Here is a 15,614-nt window from a genome sequence, read left to right as displayed (position 1 = left end):
CTTTTGAAAGGATATAGCATAAAAGGCATACCTCACAAGATTTAATACTATTTAAATAGCTGAGAATGCTTTCTGAATTAAAAAAAAAACTTTTTTATTTGATGTGTTTTTCAAGAGTAAGATCTGATGGACCTAAATAAGTATGGATATATCCGTTCCCAATTGTTCCATATTATGCCCAACAATTATTTTGGTTTTCCCAAATGATCATCCAAACGCATTCTTAGAGCAAAGCGTATTGATCAAGACTTCTCTGATTCACTCTTTTCTGATCTTGAATATGTGTAAAATCTGGCTGGTTCATTCGGTGCATCTGATACACATGTTTTCTGTGTAAATCGTGAACACTCTGGCACTTATCTATATCTTTATAGTTTCCCGTTGCCGATACAATCCTTTATCTTTATAAGAGGCTAGTACGTGCTAGAATGAAGTAATTATCGCAACACTTAACCATAACGAATGTAGAACGTAATTAAGCGTAACATTTTAAAACCGGCTTCAAACTTGATAGCTGATGCTCTTTTATTTTTCCTGCACTTACATTCTTATAAAATACACTTTTATTCCTTGCATGCCCCCCATTCTGTTTGTCATGGCAATGGCTGCTCTGGGTTTTAATTACTGTCCTCGTTTTGAAACTTTCACAGCACACACTTGTCTAACTTAAACAAATTTCAACAATTTACACCATTCTGTATTTGCCCCTTAATTGAAACGTGAATTCCATAAACAACGATTCATTTGTTCAAAATGCCTGCATGAGAAACGGGTTTCACTAAAACAAGTTTCTCTTTAGCCAGCTCAATAAATAATCAAATTATAACAAATTCCCAATAGGTACCATAATTAACGTCTGTTTCGATGACTTCCGGACACTTATTAACTCTTAGTATCGAGTGGCCTACGTGCTTTATTAACTTGTGACGCCCGTGTTAAATAACATAATTAGTTCATTTACTTTTTAGTGAATTTGGCATGCTATTAAACAAAACAACTGAGATGCAACGATACTATTTGTTTCTATAGCAAACCATTCCAAGTAACTAAGGAAAATTGATTTTAACTGCTTATTTTTGTGTAAAAAATGTGTACGCATTTTACTACCAACATGACTACAATATCAAGAGTAACAATTACAATCTATCACACATATATTCACACATTGAAATACCGATCATAAAACAAAGATGAGTAAAAATAATATACATTGGTGATTATCATAAAATAAAATATAAGTTTATAAATCAAAAAGAATAAGACAATTTTCAACAACTGTGTCCGACCTAAAAAATTCTATAATACAAACTGAATCAAGGAATATGAAAGAATTATATAACTTTGCACAATTAAAAAAAAGTAGCACATCGTATACAACCATATGTCTATTATGCTATGGTTTTATAGATATTTGATATACATTCGTGAATTTCAAAGACGACTAATGAAGCCATTTCTATCCAGTTTAAAAGGATTTATTACAAAGTATTTTTAATGCGTCGATTGTATAATCAAATAATATCCAACAATATTCAAAAAAATGTACGTGGGTTTGTTTAACTATTGATTTGCTTTTAACGTATTTGTAAATATCATTGCCTCGAAACCTGTACAAGCGGCCAAATTGCGTTTTCTTGATTTTTGTTTTCTCTATTCGTTTTGCAATTGAAACATTTATTTCGATTAAATACCGTAGTTAGAAGAAAAAAAAACTTATTTGCACTGTTTATTCCAACTGAAGATATTCTCTCACTTTCCATATGTTTTATTAATTTTACAATGAATTTCGGAAATTATTAAATGTAATTTAATTACACTAAGTACTGACTTACAATTACTTTGCTGGGTTGCTTAATAAGTACACTATCATCGCATTCCAGCATTTTTGTTGATATTGAAATTTAAAAAAAGGTGATAAGCATAGATTAAATGAAATATTTTTCTTCTTTTTATTCATCCAAAAGGCGTTTACTTAATAAAGACAAAATAATCGACATGAGACTGTATTCGGAAATGTAAAAACCTGATTTTTCCTCACAATAACCCGTGAGGTTTCTTTACTAAAATTACAATATCGTTGCATCATTTATGATTATATTATGCCATATCCTTGTCGGTCCTGGATATGACCTTAAACTATATCCGATGGTGAGGGCCCCAGCTTGCAGGCCTTAGGGAGTGTGGAGCCACCCTTTTAGTGCAATTGCTCCCAGGTCCACGCTGACCCGGAGTGGTAGCACCTGTTAGCGTCCCAACTATGGGTTAAATAGAATACAACTTAAAAAAACAAATATACTATATTAAAAAAAACGTTCTTCAAAATCACCAGATTCGGCATTAAATAACCTGAAAAGGGCTGATATGCCGTAAAACGGGTTAGGGTTAGGGTTAGGGTTATATCTTATCTTAGTTCCCTTACGGGGATTGTATGAGCGTCCAGACATACTAGTTCCTGCAGTTTTTCTTTGTGCCGCTGCCTTTATAACAAAAAATGGGCATTGTTTGTGATCTATATTGAGTAGTTTTGAAATTGTTGAACGCGCGTTTAGACATTGTTCTTAGCAGACTGTTATGGGGTTAAATGGTTATAAAAACGAAGGAACACGGGAGTTTTAAGAATTAAACATGTATTCACATATATTACAGGCAAAGCGAGTTGAGAAATATAATTTCTCAAGGTTAGGGCGTTTGTAAACGACCTGCTTGGCCGATGGCCAATCTCGGCCACCGGTACTCGATACCGGAAGTGACGTCACCGGAGGAAGTGACGTCATGAGATACCGCATACATCCCATGTAAGGGGCGTTTCCAATACTCCTTCCAATAATTTTTTTCGTAAAAGCTGTCAGTACCTCTTTCTTTTAGGGTTTACCATAGATGGCTGGGTAACTTTTCTCTTACGGAACGACAACCGTAGTTCAGGTTTTGGTTGAGGAGGTTCGAGATCAAACGTTTCGAAGACAGTGTCTATCGGCTCATATTCCAATGGTAGACTGTCGCTGGTTTCAAATGATCGGCATCTTCTTAGTTGGGTTTGGTGACGTTTGTGGGTATATTTTAGTCCTTGGATCATATATACTATGGCAGACCGATTCTCTTAGTAATTGAACCGACCTCCCACAATGATGTGTATTTTTATAACTTTTGAAAAACACTGTTTCACCTGGTATGAAACGTTTACTGGGTATATAAGTGGTCATTAGTGGCCTTGAATGTTTGTGTAATAGCTTGTCAAAAACGGATCTCATTTTCTGCGCAAACATCTTTTCTGCATGTGAGACTGCTGTTAGTGTGATAGGTTGTGTGTAATCCTATACACGTGTGGAAATTGTTGAAATGAGTCGTTTTTTAATCGGCGGTTTTTCTTTAGCTTCCAGCTGTGCGGTTTCCGTTTGTTTTCCTCCTTTGGCAGATTCTGTTGAAGCTTTCTTTTACGATTTCTCTGTTGCTGAAAATATGACGTTTGGTTTCTACTTGAAAATGGGTAGAGTGTTTTCTTTTAATTCGAATCTTGCTATATCCTTTGTACATTTCCTAGTCCTGGTGAGAATACTTCTTGAAATACCTCTTTTATCTCGTCTTCAGTTGTCACTCCTCCGTAGACGAGTCGTCTAGACTATGCCATAATTTATTCATATTCACAATCCGAATCGCTCCATCCAATCAGTGCCGAAGAGGTATTCGGATGTCCTATTTACATGCATTTTCACTTTTTTAGTAACGCCATTTAAGGTCACCGGAAGAGTCAGCTGTCCCTCAAATACCACTTTATCGCCTGTCACAGGTCCAGCTGAATTGTTCGTCTTTCGCATGGTTGGTTTCCTTAGCCTTTTCCATGTCTTAAGGTTAATCATGTGCACGTCTAGTCCGGAATCCAATTTTAGATACAAAGTTGTATTTGCGATGTTAACTTTAACATATGTGTGCGGCTGTTATCCGAATAACTGTCGGATCTAGTCTGTCGTACGCTGTTCTTGACCTTGTTCTTCCTGCACTGGGTCGCTAAGTGGCCCTTCCTGACACATTCGTTGCAGTACTTATCTTTCTTAAAACATTGAATCGACCAATGTTTCCTGTTGCAGCGATTGCACGGCTTGTAGAGGATCAGTGTCTTGTCTTATAAGGTGTAGCCTGAATTTTCTTACTTCCAGCTTTGCTTTTTCGGAGTGAGTATTTTTCCGGTCTGAAGTTCGTCCTTTTAATGAATGTTGCGCTTGACTCCTCGACGTGTCTTGAGTTGCTCTCACCCGTTGACAATCCTCCGCCAACTTCTCGATGGTGAGGCTGTCTTCGCTCGTAAGTCTAGAGAAAACACGTCGTCTAATCTCAGCGTTTTTGGATGAGACTAGACGCTGCTAAAAAAAATTAAACACTTAAATTCATATGCCGATGGACGAAAATCATCGCAGTGTTTATTTACCACAGAGGTGAAAGTTAGGTAATCGTCGTCGTCGCTTTTTTGCACGTTCAATCACTTCCATCTTCCATAAAAGAGCGTAGAATTCGAGCTCAACAGTTCAGATAAAAGTTTGACCACTGCAGAGAATTCTAATTCATTCGTCTTCCTGGTAAAAATATAATCGATAAATTTCTCTGTTCTGCAGTCCCTAATTTCCTCAAAAGTAGGCGAACTTTCTTAGCGTTGCTTCACTCTTGACAATTCACGGTGACTATGTCCTCATATCTCCGATAGAAAGCGTCAACCGCCCCCTCCGGTCCGGTTGGTATTGTACGTTCCTAACGCATTCCATATTGTTCTTTGGGAAAAAAGCAAAACTGTTGTCCCTGTGTTCTGTTCTATCGAATATTTTTAACAATAGCTCTCCTTGTATCTGTTGTTGAAGTAGCGTTCTCTCCTCCAACTCATATTGACTCACTTGAACGTGTAACTGAAGCTATTTAGCACGTTCTTTCAAATTTTCCTCAGCTTTCTGCTGCTAGTCCATCTGGAACCTTATATTAATACTGATTTAACATCCTCCATCTTGCAAGGGCTTTTCCAACCGCACGAAAAAAATTACTCTCGTTTTTGATGGAGAAGAGAGACAAATTAATAATAAAACAAATTAAATGGCCTTTCGTTAAGTGGGTGCGTCTAATGAGGGAACAATTTTTCCCTTGCTTCTTGATAAAAACTTAGAAATAACCCAATATGGTGGTAGACAAAAATAAATTACTTGCGAAACAAAAACAAAAAAAAATCTACTGTGATAAAATGCAGTTGCAAAAGAATAAAAATGCTTGTGGAATTTTCTGGAAGTTAACCAAAATGGATGTTATTTATTTTTTCATATGTTTGTGTTTGGTTTGGGGGGTCGCACGCGGTAGAAAAAAAGTGTTCACTTTCGAACCGACAGTTAAAAATAAAATATTTGAGAAAACTCTACTCAATGAAATAAAGAACTATTTCCTTTTAGTACAAGTAAAACGAAATGGAAAAATATTTCTCCCTCTTTAAAATATTGCATGAAGTTAGCAGCAAAAATCAACACAAAAATAATTTTCACTTCATTTGAAAATATTCAAATTTGCATACGACTAAACAGTCGACAAAGTACACTAGAATCGTTTTCGCGGTGAATTGGGTCAACATTTTTCTCTTGTTTTCTTTCTTCTTTCAATAGGATACCAAATTAAATTTTAAAGATTACAAAATTGCGTTTTGTAGAATTTTTCTATTTTAATATAGAGACAAACAGATTACTTACAATTGCGTCGATTACTTTGCCTTGTCTTCGTTTCTGTTTGTTTTCATTTTTAGAACTTAATTGCCAGTCGACTTCTTAGCTTGTAATTCCGAAGTTCTTTTGATGTCGATTACAATTTCATTCGTTTTCTTTTTTTCTTTGAAATTACCTCGTGTGCAATTCGAATCTGGCGTCACCAGTTGTTATTTGGTTAAATGGTAGTAAGAACGAAGGAACACAGGATTGTAAGGGCAACACTTGTATTCACAAAGCGAGTTCACAATTACCATTCCTCAACGGTAGGGCGTTTGAACACGACCTTCTTGTCCGAGTGCCAATCTCTGATTGCCGGGCACTTGTACTCGATTCCAGAGGAAGTGGCGTCATGAGACAGTTCATTCCTCCCATGGAGGGGTGTCTCTGCCTTTTATTCATAACAAAATAAATTTTACTACCTCAGCCTAGAACGATTGTCTTATATTGAATGATTCGAGAACTAATTGTGTTAAAATGGCTCATATTTATGTATGCGTTTCATTGTATTAGAATTACACAATTATTTTACGTATAGACCATTAAAAAATAAAACAAATATACCGTAAAACACCAGCACCGATTTTTATAAGATAATTTAGCGCAATTTATACATTTTTTTTAAAATCAATGCTTCCATACTTACCTGATCAACAATTTAAATAAAGGATGAACAACACAATCTAAAAAGATATTTGTGTAATTAAATGGTACAGTAAAAAAAAAGTACGTATGCTTAGTATATTTTTTGACATGAGCTTGTAGATCTCGGGTATATTTCATAACTACTGTCTCTTTAATGACACAAAACTAAATGTAACTCACTTTTGAATGATTTTACCGTTATCGAAATGCATTAGAACTTATCGCATAGGAATGCTTATACTATTTCTTGACGTACACTAAAAAAAAAAATACCCACCGGTAATAGTGAGGTCTTGCACATATTTGAAAGTACACTTTTGGAAAACAAACGCGCTTTAAATTTATACATTTATTTTGTTTGTTTTTTTTCAAGCGTGAGCATCGTACATAAAACTGGTCATGAGTAAGGCAAGGTTAAACTAAGCTGAGACGGACAACTTCCAAATATAGTTCTTAAAACTTGGGGAGTTCGATTGCAAAACACAATCTTATTGACAAAAATTTATTTCAATCAGCTAGAGTTTTCTGAGTTAATGTGTTTCTTAGCAATGTCAATGTTTCATCCCGATCATTACATGAACACATATTTTTGATAATATTTTCGAGTTACGTTAGTTTTGTTGTTATTTTTTATATCATATTTTTGGATGTATTAAATGAAAGTACTAAATAGTAAGACCCCAACCGTATTGTCATATTCAGAATGACGCTCAAATTAGTTACGTTATTATTTCAGCACGGCATTATAGATTCATGGATACCCTATACTCTCAAATGTGATTGTTTTCAAATGGAAAGAAAACAACTAAGTGTGAATAGCATTTTACGTTTGAATGGAGAGGGAAAAGAACAGAATATATTTCTCGTACGTACAACGCACAATTCATAATCGATCGAAAAATGTATAAATATCGATACCATTTTCCTCAAAATAAAAATGTCAACCAAGGGAATTTACCAAGTCTTTTTAAAATTTTCGAGATTTAATAAATAATTGTTTGAGATTTTAATGTGGCCAAACTGTTTAAAAAAACGCTTGGAGGTGTATTATTTTGTTTAATCAATAATACCATAATAGACTAAAAACTAAAAAAAGTATTGATAATAAAATAAGCATCGTAACAACCAACATAGCAGGAATATTACGAAAAACCTAACATCTTTATTAATGATATAAATATAAAACGAAATCTATTAGCATTTAATTAATCAATATGTATCTCTCATTTCACTCTCCACAAAAATATAATCGGAGAAAGTTATACGTGTTATTTCAAATGTATCATTTATTGAGGAAGTTTTTAATGAACTACTAAAAAACGTTTTCGATGTATTGAAATGACATTAAAAAATAATCACACGAAGCTTAATAGTTTAGAAAACTGCACATTTTTTTGTAAGATATCCGGATACGGATATTTTTCATGAAAAAAAAAACCAAAAAGTAGACGCCCTATACGAATATTAACACACTTAGTCATTATCAGAAAAAAATTACGACTAAATGAGTCCATTCTAGAAATTACGTCTAGCCATTCGAAAAATAAAATTAACGGAATCTTGTGTTAGCGTGTGTGTTCTTTTCAGTAATTATATGATCTCAGTTAGTGTCAAATTTTAATGAATATATTGCAAGTATAATTAACGAATCTAATTAATTATACGCGAATGGAATTCTTGAATTTCTTTAATTTTCGAGTTAATTTAATAGCTAATAATACTTGTTTGTAATTTTCAAATGAATAAAACGGACCTGTAATTACTGAATTTAGTTGATTGGAACTCGAACGCGAATAAAGCAGTATCATCTTTATTTAAAAGTAAATAACATATCATGCAATTCATTAGAATCGCAAATAAAACATAAAACAGAAAAAAACGGAGGTCAAATTAAGCAGCATTAATTATTTAAGTATATTTGTTTGTTTAATATTTAAAATTAATAAAAATCAGTATTATCGTTGTAAAAAAAGAAACTCAATACAAATTATTTTATTCTTAGCTTCCGAAAGATCTTTGCAATTTTTGACTCAATTTTTATGTACACACGAACCGGGGTTTTATTGCGAATAATTAAGATCTATGTAAGTGTTATGAGGTTAAACGTATAAAAAGTAAGTTACTTGTTTTATCGGCATTGAAAAGGAAATTACTTTTATAAAAAACACAATTAATAACATTTATTTTAAACAGTTCCTGAAAATCAATATTAAGCTTTCAAATGAAATATGATTTTTTTAATATTACATTCTTAAGATAAAACCAACCATCCTGATTCCATGCTGGGTGTTATGGCAACATATTATTTTTCTTGTAGGATATGATGATCGTTTGCTATGTTTGAAATACTAGTAAAGTTTTAGCGAAAACAAATATACAAAAAATACGGTCGTAGTGAAAACCATATTCTTGCACAAATGGGATAAAGAAAGAACTCTCGTGAAAGGGGAAGGCGTCAAATACGAACGTATTAGAAAAATCTCGTATGACGGTGTTTTTTTAAGAATCAGCACTACATAAACAGAAATAAACGACTGTGTACTACCACAATGTAAGTTTATGTCTAAACCCCAAAAAATTGAATTAAGCAGTTATTTATCGTATAAGGCATGCTTACTGTATTACATTTGCATAACAGTAAACAACAACGTGTTCATTTATGTTTACCAGATTATCTAGGAATAAAATAGCAATACTCGTTCAGTACAGATCCCTCTAATTTTAGACTACTGATATAAATAATGATCGCCTAACCTGTTGCAGGAAATAAGTTAAAAGTACAATTAAGAAGTGTTAAGAGTAGATATTCATATTCGTTTTGGCGATACAAGTATTTATGCCATCTATATAAGTTTGTAATTTAGAGAAAAAAGAGCCACTGATTAACGTAGTTTGTTTGCTAATCCAATCGTAGGATTTTCATGAATCAGAATGTGGTCAAACTTATGCTGCTGGAATGCTTAGTAGGAGCCTTAAATCAAGGTTATAAAACATTAATAATCACGGTGTTGAACAGAAATAAATACCTCTAATTGCTAGATAAACAGTTGTAAGAAAGGTACATGACAGTGAGTTGGGAAGTATAATGCTACCACCTCTCAACATGTTTTGGGTGAATAGAATGATTCTTTATTGTCTGTTGTTTAAGAAAAGGTATGGAGGCGGTAGATAGCAGCTAGAAAACAGGCATCGGATATGGAAGATCACGGCAGTTTAGGATTAATGTGATGACGCATTGTTGTTTTTGCTATGGTTTACATAGTACCGGAGATAACTGTTTCTATTTTATTAATATAAAATAAACAAACAAGCTACAATATAATCGTCAACTTGCAAATATGTGTGCCGCTGGATTCTTTTCGATCTGACTGTCTCAACGCTCACGTAAGGATATTGTGTAAAGTATAATATTACAATTATCAAAAAAATCAATATTAAAGAGAAATGCATCTTGAAACACCGACTTCTGAACAACAGCTCTGTCCTTATAAGAGATCGTTATAGTATATTGATGCGCCAAATATATAAATATGACCTTTCATCTCCTACCTTAAGTATTTTATTAAAGAAAATACGGAGGTCATAAGCTTCAAGGCATAGTTAGTAGTAATTCTGTTAGAATTTATCTAATCGGCTGTCAACACCGAAAAGCAAATATCGTATTAGTGGTATATGACATCGTCATCAGATAGAAGCTACTTATAAAAACGGAAGACGTGTACTATTATATGTTTTTTATAGTTATACTTTCAGACGGGGGCTGGTTTATTTCCAACGGAATACACGCGTTAAAATATGTGAACACAAAAACCTATCCAGGAAAAGAGTAGACTAACGTATATTGTATTTGATAAGATTTTTTAGTATGCCTTGAGTGTTTTATCTCTTTTAATTTCGTTTGTTGGCTTCTCAGTTAAATCCGTAGATTTTAACATATTTTGTTTGAAGAGTGTTGACAATGTAATGCAAGTGTGTGCAGTTATTAAATTGTAAAACCAAATTATTTTCTAGATTTTCTTTTCGAAATATTTTCTTTTAAGAATAAATATTATTTTTATTGAACATTTCCAAGTATTTTTAAGTCACACGTAATTTGACCGAGACGTACTATCTTGCAAATAAAGAACAATCTGTTATAGATGTGCATAATTGTTCCTACTTAAGTTATTTCATTTAAAAATACTAAAATCCGTTATGTTTGCTTGTTGAAGTAATAATGGATTATAGCGAAATAGTAAAAAAATAGTCACGTTATTTTTTTTGTAAAATTGCAAAATTAATTTGTTTCACATATATTTTTTTCAATTTTTATATATACACACACACACATATATATATATATATATATATATATATATATATATATATATATATATATATACATATATCCTGGCTTAAGCCAGTTTCCTGTTAAGCCGCACTGATGAGCTGTAAAACAGCGCAAGAGTACTGCAGGTGGATGACTATATATATATATATATATATATATATATATATATATATATATATATATATATATATATATATGTATAAGGAGGGAGATAGACATAAAAGTGCGGTCAAAAACAATGTGTTTTACGTGAGGTGTTACATTATAAACCGATATTCTTTTTGCACTAATCTAATACACACATACATACAAACACACCCACATATATATATATATATATATATATATATATATATATGCGGTCAGATAAGAAAGTCATCACTTTTATTTATTTCAAAAACTGCACATTTAAGTTAAATCTAATGTAATTGTTTAACCAACTTACACCTCACTTTATTCGTTTTTTATTCCTCCATATTTTTACCTGTTCATATTTGACATTTTATTGAAATATTCTAGTGTCCATTTCAATTTTTTAAAATGCCTTCAAGTAAAAGAGGTAAAAAGAAGGTCCGCAGCAACGAATTCGCTTTAAGCCAGCTGAAATTATCGCCTCCAAATCAGTTTACAATACGCACTAACAGGAAACACAACATATCTAATCGTAATCGTTGTCCTTTCAGGTAATAAAACGTAATATTTAGTCCATATTGCACTGCTTTCTTTTAGTGATCGTTAGGTACTCACTAATCCCGATCTTTCGGGTTTATCCAATTGAAAAATCGGCCGCAGATTTTAATCTGATGAGAAAACGGCACGAAACACTGTGTAAAGGCACTAAAACAACGGCAGTGTCCACGATGCCCCTGAATGTGATCGTACTAGATTTACTTCTAACACGGAAGACAATGCTAACAAGATCCGCAGCCTCAAGAACAGGCTTGAAACGGCTCCCCACATCCAACAAAAGGGCACTCCTTTTAAAATGCTCTCTTTCTACTGTCAAGCACAGATTAAAGGAATTAAATTTGCGAGTAAATGTTGACAGAGTCAAGCCAATGATTTCTATAAAGATCAGAAAGCGTCGTCTGGAATTCCTCAGATGCAATGAATATCATTACTCTTCATAGTGGTCCAATGTGCTTTTTTAGCGACGAAAGCAAGTTCAATAGACAAGCGAGGGTTGGTAGGCAGTACGTCGTCGGAGTAAAGACGACGAATTTGAGGTTTCGGTTTCATCGCTGCAAGGTGGTGGGGCTCTAGTTTTCGTGTAAGGCATTATTAGTACCAATGGTCCAAGGCCTATATTACGCTGGCAAGGTCGACTTAATTCGAGTAAGTACGTTAACATTCTTACTTAGAATTTTCTACCCTCCTTTGGACAGAATTTAGATGATAATCCCGTCTTCATGTAGGATAATGCTTCAATTCACATAACTGACAATGTCAAGAGGTTCCTAGCAGATCATTAGATTCCGTATTTGGATTGGTCCTTCTCAACCCCTAGACCTTAATCCTATCGAAAACATATGACATTACATCAAGCAACAGCTACGCAATGATGAATTTTCAAATTTGGAATAATTTTAGACAAAAATCAAGCAAAGTGCGATGCTCTTTCCCCGAAGTTTTGCTGCGGACTCTATTAAATAAATTCTCAAAAGATTGCAGGCTATCAAATTGAAGAAGGGCTATGCTACTAATTAATAACTAGTTAATAGTTTTCCTGTTGCATTTTGTTGCATTAATGTCCTCACGTTACAGTTAAATACACTTTTCCATTGTGCGAAATTTGTTTTTGCCTCCTTAATTGATTGTTTTTGCCTCCTTAGTTGATTGTTTTTAATTGATGGGAACACTAGTATATTTCATTTAAAAGTCAAATATGATAGGTATGATTATAGAAGAATAAAAGGCTTATAATGAGGTAAACTTGTTTAAACAGTTACATACAATTTAGCTTCAACCTGCAGTTTTTGAAAAAAAAAACAAGTGCCGTCTCTCTTTGTGCCGCCTTGGTATGTGTATATAAATATTTGCAATTGCTTACATTTAATGTTTGTTTTATTTGCATAAATATGTAAAAAATAGTCTTAAAACAATTCACAATACAACAATAAACGATTTTAATAATTGTAATCTGTTTGAAAATATTACAATCCGTTTGGTTTGATAACCTAAACGTTTTATATAAAAGCGAGTTTTTCGTGTTACCTCCTATTTGAGCTTATTTTTCTCCTCTTTTTTTGTCTGCCTTAAAGCATGTAATCCGATACTAGTTAGATCTGTTTAATATTACAGGGCATTTTTTGCAAATTATAATTTAAAGACGTGCAATTTGGAAACATTTTTCAATACCCAGTTTTTTTAATGAACGTTTAAACAACCAATGATCCACACTTTCCCACAACTAGATACAAAGAAACTGCAAGTATACTTATATAAACTTAAAATAAATAACCGCGAGCTGTAAATACAAATAATTAATCACCTCAAATATACACCAATTTAGACAAAGCCTATAAAAGGTTACCCCCCTCATTTCGCTGATACAAATGTTTGTGATTTCAACGTAGATTTTGATTCTATTAGCGTTTAAGTTCATTATCAACAAAACTTAGAGGCAATCTTGAATTCTTGAATTGATACTGATAAAAACAAGAGTGTGTTAGCCTCCATAGTGGGGAAAACAGACAATCTTAAAAACTGCGCAGAAATTAACAGAATGTGAATCCATAAGTAAAAAAAAATAATCCATATAAGTAATTTCGATTTCCTATTATTTTATTTGATCACACTAAACTATGTTTTTAACTATTTGCTCTTATATATATATATATATATATATATATATATATATATATATATATATATATATATATATATATATATATATATAAGAACAAATAGTTAAAAACATATTTAATCTGAAACCGAAACACTTATAAGGTGGATAGTCCTTACTTAATCTGCGGAGTTTCGAAGAAATACTTTCCTTCTCATCAGAGGGTAGGAATTAGCAAAATGCGGGATCGGATTTTGCTTACAAAAGTGCTTGATGAAACTGCAAGTAAGTCAAAGATCTTACTTGATAAAAAAGTTAAGCAAAGGTAATACGATGAAGGAAAAGGGGATTTCACGTGAATGGATAGTCTGGTTGATGGTAAATTATCCAATGCGGGTAAAATCCAAAAATGTGCATCCGAGAAAGTTAATTAAATTTCCATTCGAACAAGGAAAATCGAAGAAAATCATGTAATTACTTATATATATATATATATATATATATATATATATATATATATATATATATATATATATATATATATAAGGCTCATTCCATGTCAAATCGACAAATTTGGGGAGAGGGGGCAAACCATATCCGACACGGTTTTTTTTTCATAGTGTGGTAGACTTATAGATACACATGAAAGCATTAGATTGACACCTGTTACAGGTCCAGTGGGAGACAGAGATATGACATTGAACTTTTCACAAAAATCCTTATTTTTATATAAAGGTAAACAATATTACAAGACGATAACTCTCTTATTTATGGGCCAACAGAGTTTATGCATGCATCATTTTAAAGAATTTTGATTGGTATATAATTTTATCGAGGAATATTTCTTCAAGGTTAAATTAAAATATTTGAGCTTAACCTTGGATTTTACCTGAATTATTTCCAAAAAAGTCATTTTGAATGTCTTTTGTAATTTTGGCAAAAAGATTTGTATATCTTATGACAGCATATATTCAAAATTTCATGATGGATTTTCGAATAAGTCACTAAAACAAGCGTATGGAAGAAGTGGGCTACACTCAAAATGGCGAAATGTAGTATATACTACTTCATATAAAACTATTTTATATGTCACAATTTGGTCATGCCTGATATATTTGTGAAGCTATTTTTATGCCGATTAACATATACATAAAACCATGGTACCATGTCCATATAAAAATGCTAATTTGACGTAGTCTCGCATATTCCCCGATATATTTCGCTAAAGTTGCAACATTTGTACAACTAAAAATATCGTTTCAAATGACCACTTCTATAGGTTGTCGAGGTTGCTAAAAACGAGAATAAAATTCTAGAAAACAAGTAGTTTCCATGATGTAAAGAAATTATAGTTTCATAAGTGAGCGATCACTTTTCTATATGAACTAAATGTAGATTGACCCCCTACTTTGTCATCACCTTTTTTTCGGGAAGGAGTTGGTCAACATAAAATGAACACAATTTAACGTTAAATGTGAAGTTGTAACCTGTTAGACTAACACAAAATCCACCTCATAAAACTTGTTTTCTAGGGGGTTTAGGGTGTGCTGAAAATAATTATCACATTCAAAATTGAGGCCGGCTACTAAGTTTCACGATAGTTAAAACGATACTTGTCCACACGTCTGATGTAATAAAAATACATATTCACCAATGACCACCATTATTACATAAAATATCGCATTAAAATTTTCCGCAAACAAGTGGTTTTCCGCATATTAAGCAAGATAATTCTACAAGTTGTAAGCGCCCATATTTTTGCCAACCTTCATCCCAACAAAAACAAAACAAAAGCACCAATACTTTAAAAAATATTGACAAATCAGAAAAGTACGCAGTTCAAAGTTAGATGCAAACAGTGTTTTATCATATTCACTCTCTGATGTTGAACTTTATCAGTGTATATCTTCTGGAAAAAGTATCAATTTTCAATTCCAAGTTTATTTATAAAAGTTTATTAAGTTGTTAGGTAAAAGTCCAGAAATTTTCTTCAGGGTCTTCAAATTGTTTAGAAAACCATCCTTAACTTAGGCCCAATAATAGCTTTAAAATTAAACTAAAAGATAATACTGGAAAAACCCACACAAGAAACGTTATCATAATATTTATTAGGTGAATTAATACTAGCAATTTG

This window comes from Euprymna scolopes, chromosome 27, assembly GCF_053919585.1.
Source record: "Euprymna scolopes isolate OS-2025 chromosome 27, ASM5391958v1, whole genome shotgun sequence".
NCBI classification, from domain to species: Eukaryota; Metazoa; Mollusca; class Cephalopoda; order Sepiida; family Sepiolidae; genus Euprymna; species Euprymna scolopes.
The sequence above is the reverse complement of the archived record's forward strand: the minus strand, read 5'-3'. Positions refer to the sequence as shown.